General features: G+C 40.8%; 1 long non-coding RNA gene across 1 annotated transcript; it reads left to right on the top strand.

Moving 5' to 3' along the window:
• Positions 1-830: 830 nt before the first annotated feature.
• LOC134297647 (uncharacterized) lies at positions 831-2,161 on the top strand. Its single transcript, XR_010004461.1, has 2 exons — positions 831-1,584; positions 1,670-2,161. It is a non-coding gene; the product is annotated as an uncharacterized LOC134297647 (long non-coding RNA).
• Positions 2,162-8,103: the final 5,942 nt, after the last annotated feature.

Here is an 8,103-nt window from a genome sequence, read left to right as displayed (position 1 = left end):
TTTTCCTGGCGCCATCCTTGATGGTTTGATCGTATTGTGTGTGCATTCATATATTTTTTTAAAAGTTTGGGATAAGCTATACCAATTGTGAGTTTTGAGTTATTTATTATTGCTGTTGGCAGAGTTTGAAACTGCTTAAAATGGAGCCATGTTTTTCTCTCTCTTCCTCTCTTTTCTCTCTATCCCTGAAGAACAGAGCATGGAAAAGGGTCACACTTTGCCAAATGGAAAAGGATAAAACTAGAGTAATGATATGTTGCAGTATACTGTCAAAGCATTCCCTCTACAGAAAATCACCACTTTAAGAACATCCTTCCCAATGAACTCGTTCTAATACCGATATACTTTTGTCCTTTTTTCTATTAAAAACAACACTTGACATAAATGTTTTATGTTTTTTGGAGGAGAAGTGAAAAAATTAAACTGTAAATAGATGTACACTGGACTCACCCTAGAGCTTATGAATCAACATGCCTTAACTTTGATGTAATTGGAGTTGTTTCTTTCCTGGGATCATTTCAGCACAGAGCTCTATACGGAAATTGTGTGTATCCCCAGATGATAGTTTCTTGTGAATCTCGTGTCTCTTGGTTGTCATAAAGAAGGGGTGGGGGTCTAATTTCAGAGATGTGCCAATGTTTGAAAACATTCAAGGAGTGCTTGTGAAAAGGCTCTTGTGTTTGGCATCAGATGTGACTGCCTGGAAACTTTCTTTGAATCTTAGTGCCAGGATATTTTTTTTAAAAAAGACATCAGTGATACATTTTTACTAAATCTATGTAGAAAAACAACCAAAATACTTAGTAGAGTGACCACTTAATGTATCAGACTCCTGAAAGGACACAGATGGTAGGAAAAATTGCCTATGGTAATTATATATGTATATAGTTTTAGAAAGCATTGCTGTGTGCTGTGTACTTTCAAGTAGTATCTGAGTTATGACAGCTCTAGGGTGAATCTATTATGGGTTTCCCCTGGCAAGATTTGTTCAGAAGAGGGTTACCATTTCCTTCCTCTGTTTGAACTTAATGGTTTGAACTCATAGTGTTATGATTGAGCCTCATGGCTCTGTTACTGACAGACGTGGGCGTAAGACTCCTCGAGAGTCAGATACTCTCGAGGAGCGAGAAAGAAAAAGACTGCGAGACATTTTTGCAGCACCATCTGACGAAGAGTCTTTTGAGGGGTTTACGGAGAGAATGGAGGAGGGGCTGGTTAGCTCAGAGGAGGATGAGATGGATTGGACTCGGGTGAGGGAGGAATTGGGTGCCACTGGTCATGATGGGATAGAAGATGAATGGGGACCTTCAGGATTAGACCCATGGTATAGCTGGAGGGATGGGACGGGATCCACAGCTGGAGATGCTGTGGGGCGTAGTCAGAGGTGTTCCAGCTCTGATGAGGAAAGTGATGAGGAAACGCCCGGGTTAAGGAGGACAGCTGACAGTGATGAGGATTTGTAACTGGCATAAAATGGGGCTTGGGAGCAATTGCAAATTGCGTTGGGCAAGGTAATCTGGACGAACGCTTGGGATCTGTGTGGGACGCTTTCCTGAAGACTGGTGTGTTTTCGTGTGCTGATACGTAAGTTGTTTTGGAATTCAGGGTCAGACGGCGGGAGGAATTGTGTGGGCATTTGTTTGTGCAAACCTGTGCTTACTCTTATTAGCTTGACCTTCCGTCGTCTTCTTGACGGACGCCATCTCCTGCTTTGAAAACTCGGACTGAACTGACCACGGCTTGTCTTCCCCCTTCTTGGACTTGGAATCTACAAACGTCTGCTTCTGGCTTTGATCTACGGAGAGGAACTGGTCTACTCTACTGCTACAATCCTTGGCTGATCTGTTCGTGTTGGAAATCCTGTCTGCTGTGTGTGTGGGAGCGACGCAAGTTACTCTAAGCACAGTGTTGGCAGCAGAGAGGAATCTGCTGCCAATTAGTTGCATTCTTTTGTATCTTTTGTTCCTCGGCTTTTGTTTTGTTTATCTCCAGGCTGAAGCAAGCAGTTTGTTTTTACCCGGATTAAACTCCGGTTTAATCCGGTTTATCTTTTGAACGTTTTTCCTTGTCCCTTTTTGCTCCTAAAGGCTAATACTGCCTGGCCCTTGTATTTTACGGGCATTTTTGAGTTCTGTAATTCAATAAACTCTGTTATCTTGAACCTTGTGGCGTTCTGTCCTTGACACATAGTCCAGCACACTGGTCTCTTAAAGTAATACTCTATAGCAGTGGTTCTCAACCTATGGGTCCCCAGATGTTTTGGTCTTCAACTCCTAGAAATCCTAACAGCTGGCAAACTGGCTGGGATTTCTGGGAGTTGTAGGCCAAAACACCTGGGGACCCACAGGTTGAGAACCACTAAAGGTAAAGGTTTTCCCCTGACGTTAAGTCCAGTCGTGACCGACTCTGGGGGTTGGTGCTCATCTCCATTTCTAAGTCGAAGAACCGGCGTTGTCCGTAGACACCTCCAAGGTCATGTGGCCGGCATGACTGCATGGAGCGCTGTTACCTTCCCACCGGAGAGGTACCCATTGATCTACTCACATTTGCATGTTTTTGAACTGCTAGGTTGGCAGGAGCTGGGGCTAACAGCGGGTGCTCATTCCGCTCCCGGGACTTGAACCTGGGACCTTTCGGTCTGCAACCACTACTCTATATAATTTTAAAACTGTGGGTCCCAACCCAAATGAGGTCCCCTTAACTCAATGTTACAGTCCTGAAAAATTTGGCAACAGTAAGAAATTTCTGACTGCCATCTACTGTTTTACTACTTCATCATATTAGTTAAATTCCACAGACTCCTGCACTTAAAATCTGGTTATTCACTATGTTTATCACATTAGTTCCGGTTCAAGTGTAGGGTACAGCATTCTTTGCATATTTTAAGTGTGAGGGCCAGCTTTCTTTTCCAACGTATCTGGAGGTGATGTGGAAGCGAATTCTTTGAAATGATCTCGATGTTTTGCCAAATCTGTAATGCGATGGCATTTGTTGCTCTCAAGTTCCTTCCTTAGGCATCATGTGGTGTTTGGACAGACTGAGCATGCTCAGGACATCTCAGATTTTAGATCTCAGATCTCGTCTATGTGATTTTGTGGTGGTGCAGTGTGTTAAAGCACTGAGCTGCTGAACTTGCAGACCAAAGGGTCCCAGGTTCAAATCCAGGGGCGGAATGAGCGCCCGCTGTTAGCCCCAGCTCCTGCCAACCTAGCAGTTCGAAAACATGCAAATGTGAGTAGATCAATAGGTACCGCTCCGGCGGGAAGGTAACGGCGCTCCATGCAGTCATGCCGGCCACATGAACTTGGAGGTGTCTACAGACAACGCCGGCTCTTCGGCTTAGAAATGGAGATGAGCACCAACCCCCAGAGTCGGTCACGACTGGACAAAGTCAGGGAAAAAACTTTACCTTTTACCTAGCGATTTCTAAGAGTGGGGGGTATTTTTCAACAATGAGCAGGGAAAAGGACGGTAGGCAGGGCCAAATATCTGCTGTCTGAAGGTAACTGCAATGAAAGAATAAGGAAAGAAAACAGACATTTAACAGTTCGATAAAGGTAGGAAAAACATCTGTTTCATTACAAAACTGAGTAAGACTGAGCTTTTCTCTGCCACACACTTCCTTGCCTCAATGTGATGAAGTCCTTAGACATGTACACAAACCTGTTTTGCAGTGTTTACAGAGGACTCTGCAGAAATAAATTCAGCTGCACTTCACAGAAAGGAAAAAAAAATCAGCCTGTTTTAGCAGGCCTTGCAAATACTGATTTGCTATCAGTAAATGTTTTATTTGTATACCTATTTCATACACCTATATCCCCACAGTCACATAAAACTTTCTTGGGTCAAAAGGAATCCTGAGTGGAAATGTTTTAAGAAGACCTAGTCTATATCACACTGGTTCTAGAAATAATTGCTATAGCGTAAAGAGAAGTCCAGCACAACTCATCATAGCAGGAGAGACTGTGACCATGGGACCTCAGTGTCTATTAAGTTTTCGGTCTTGTTGCTAATTGAAGAATCTTGCTGTACTCTTTATCTGTAAACTGACTTTGACTGACAGATTTTTAGACAGATGAAGCATTTCCTTCAGACAAATATATTTCAAAAAGAGGATTATCCTTTTGGAATATATGGTTGTCATAAAATTGGACCAGAGAGGCAGGCAGTCCTGCTATGCTGACTAGAGATATTCTTTTACACAAGCCGTTTAACTGAAACATTAATGCTGGCTTCCAACTGACAAAGGACTCTTGTCACACCCTGGACTCTCCACAGATATATATTAACCTTCCTTGCCTAGTTTAGCCATGCCTCACAACCTCTGAGGATGCCTGCCATAGATGTGGGCGAAACGTCAGGAGAGAATACTTCTGGAACATGGCCACACAGCCCGAAAGACATACAACAACCCTGTGATCCCGGCCATGAAAGCCTTCGACAATACATTGTTATCCCACATTATTCTCACAATGCCGGGGAGAGGAGCGGACGCCACCACAGAAGCCTGGACTTTGTAACTTGAGGTAAGGCTTGGGACCATGATGCAATTGGATGTTATTGCAAGGAGGTAGCGGACCAAGAATAGGTATTGCTACTAAAGTTCTGAGAAAGGAGGAGAAAGTGGTAGACAATTCTCCGTTTTACACAAATAGGCAAGGAAACAATGTACTCCACCTTGGATATGCACAGAAGTGTGCACACATGGACATATACCACAAACCTGGCTAATTCAGAGGTTCTACAAAGTTTAATGGGACAGACATGTATAGGCAGTCCTCAAGTTACGAACAAGATAGGTTCTGTAGGTTTGTTCTTATGTTGAATTTGTATGTAAGTCAGAACAGGTACATTTCTAAGTGTAAAACTATATAGATGGATAGATAGATAGCACTTTGGATAGCATAGGGAAGGGTTAACACCCCATTGTGTGTGTGTGTTTTCTTTTGTTTTTGCTGTCTGTGCCCCTGTGTAGAAGTTTTCATCTCACTTTCTGTTCCTGTGATAATTGGATTTTGAAAAAAAAAATGGCATATTGTGGAAATAAGGATTGGTGATAAAGCTGCAGTAGAGATACCTTTTAATAATAATAATAATAATAATAATAATAATAATAATAATAATAATAATAATAAGTTTATTTATATCCCGCCTCCATCTCCCCCGAAGGGGACTCGGGGCGGCTTACAGCAAAATCAAAATACAAGCAATGATAAAATATGAAACATCAAAGGACAACAACAGAAACCAATAATAAAATATATACAATAGGCAAAAAAACACAACACAGAATTAAAACATCAGATTAAAAACAATGAGGTTGCAATAGTGGATAAGCAAGGTGCACATTATGAGTAACAAATTCGTAAATAGATAAAGTGCAATAGAATCATTTAAGGTCACATTAAGGTAGGGAGGAGTCCTGAATAATATCCCTCATTCAGAAGTGAATTTTCCTCCCAAGGGGTCGATTTCTCTCATTTCCTGTTGTTTCACCCTCATTCTTAACTATGAGTCATTTGTATGATGTCTCTAACTTGGGGACTGTCTGTAAATTTGAAGTACAATAAGTAAACACACTGAGCTGTAGGAGTTGCAAACCAACAAGCAAATGAAATGCCACTAAAAATCAGGAGTGGGACAATTAAATAAACAAGCTGTGAAATGGCTGTGAAAGAGTTTGTGCTGTGAGAACCATACAAGAATCCAGGAAGACAGGGTTTTCCCACCTGGGCTACTATATAAGCCCAGTCCTTTCATCATTTTCATCCACATCTCTGCTGTTTATGTGACATGAAGCAAGACCTGGCTTATACATAAATTGAATATAGAAGGATGATGTGAGTTGAGAGTCATCAACCAAAGGTCATCTAGGTGCTGCTAACTATTTCCCCTTTGATTCTTTTTAATGGGATTTTCAAGCTAAGGGATTAATTCAATCCATCCTTTAATTAGGATTTCTGAGTTCTGAGCTGTTCTTGTTAGGGTTAGAGCAATATGAGGAAGATGTGGACCTTCATGTGTTGCTGAACTGTATCTCTCATCTGCCCTACACAGTACAGCCCATGTTGAGTGAATATGACAGATGGTATAACAAAATTTGGAAAGCCTCATATTCCCTATCCCTGTTTTTTTATGTGCATTTTTGTAAGGAAAACTGTAGTAACTTGGAAGTATTCCTGAGAGAGTTGGCATGATTTGTTTGAAGCATCTTGGAATCTCCTTCTTGTCATGAAAGAGACAGAGAAAGATGTCTTCTAACAAGCATTGGTTTTCTTGACTGTGTCAACAAATTCCCCAAAGCCTCTGTTTTCAAGTACCTCCTGAACCGGATCTTAAGTCAGTGATCATGGGATTTTCCATTGCTCTGTTATTTCTCTTGTTATTTCTCTTGGATGCAGATGCTGTTCCTTTGTTATGCTCATGTTATTTCATATTTATACAATTAAAATGTGACTTTTCAGTACTTTGGTTGCTTCCTGTTTGAAGTTCACCACCACATCCTTGCACTCCCTGAGCCCCTGGGCTTAGCTCCGTCCAAAGATAACAATAAAACCTGAAAAGGTCTATGATGCCTTTTACAAGAAAATTAATGTCAAATGTGTCTACACATTTCCTCTCCAGTGCCTGGTAGCATGCCTTTCTTCCACCTCCTTACTTAACCTGTGAATACTGAGCACGGCTCATCATGTAGATAAAGTCACATTTTTGGAAACCATCAGCATTCAACAAAATGAGTTTTCTTTTTCTTTGAGCAGTTCTTTCTGCTTTAACATACACCTTTCACCTTCTCTAAAAGGAGCCTCCGGTGGCCTAGGGGATAAAAACCTTGTGACTTGAAGGTTGGGTTGCTGACCTGAAGGCTGCCAGGTTCGAATCCCACCCGGGGAGAGCGTGGATGAGCTCCCTCTATCAGCTCCAGCTCCATGTGGGGACATGAGAGAAGCCTCCCACAAGGATGGTAAAAACATCAAAACATCCGGGTGTCCCCTGGGCAACGTCCTTGCAGGCAGCCAATTCTCTCACTCCAGAAGCAACTCCGGTTGCTCCTGACACCAAAAAAAAAAAACTTCCTCTAAAACCTTCTACCTACATAAGAAGGCCTCAAGGTCCATAAACACCTGTTTTTTAAATCCAAGTTCTCATTGATTGCTATATCCCCCATGGGTTTGCAGTACTTCCTCTTATTGACAGTGTTTCCCAAACTCTGGTCTTTCATGCATTTATGACTTCAGTATCCCTAATCATTGGCAACCAAAGTCTCGGAAATGAAGTCCAGAATATCTGGGGGAATAGTTTGGGGATCTCTGCTAACATTAAATGAAGCATCAAATCTTTACCATATATATATATATACAGTAGAGTCTCACTTATCCAACATAAACGGGCCGGCAGAACGTTGGATAAGTGAATATGTTGGATAATAAGGAGAGATTAAGGAGAAGCCTATTAAGCATCAAATTAGGTTATGATTTTACAAATTAAGCACCAAAACATCATGTTGTACAACAAATTTGACAGAAAAAGTAGTTCAATACTTAGTAATGTTATGTTGTAATTGCTGTATTTATGAATTTAGCACCAAAATATCATGATATATTGAAAACATTGACTACAAAAATGCGTTGGATAATCCAGAACGTTGGATAAGCGAATGTTGGATAAGTGAGACTCTACTGTGTGTGTGTGTGTGTGTGTGTGTGTGTGTGTGTGTGTATGTATTCTTTTAAAAAATATTTTAAAAAACATATTTTCAACAGCCCATTTTTTCCCTAGAAAAAAATCCATTTTAAAATCCATTTTTCCAACTCCTAAAAGATAGAAAATCTCATTTTTACTCATTTTACTCAAATAAAATCAAGCTTTTTAAAACACCTATTGTCAAACATCCAGTGGTTGGAAAAAACATTTTTTCTGAAAAAAACATTTTTTTCAAGAAAACCCTTCTCTTTTCAACTCATAAAATGCATACAGTGAGGAATGTAAACAAAAGTAGGTAATCCAAGACTGTTGTCATTGATAAGGTGCTAAGGATGAGATAAACATGGGAACTATTGCCAACTGAAGGAATAGAATAAAATGCAACAGATATATTATTATTCC

Source organism: Anolis carolinensis, chromosome 3, assembly GCF_035594765.1.
Source record: "Anolis carolinensis isolate JA03-04 chromosome 3, rAnoCar3.1.pri, whole genome shotgun sequence".
In the NCBI taxonomy this organism is placed as follows: domain Eukaryota; kingdom Metazoa; phylum Chordata; class Lepidosauria; order Squamata; family Dactyloidae; genus Anolis; species Anolis carolinensis.
Note: the sequence above shows the minus strand (reverse complement) of the source record. Positions and strands in the feature narration are given on the sequence as shown.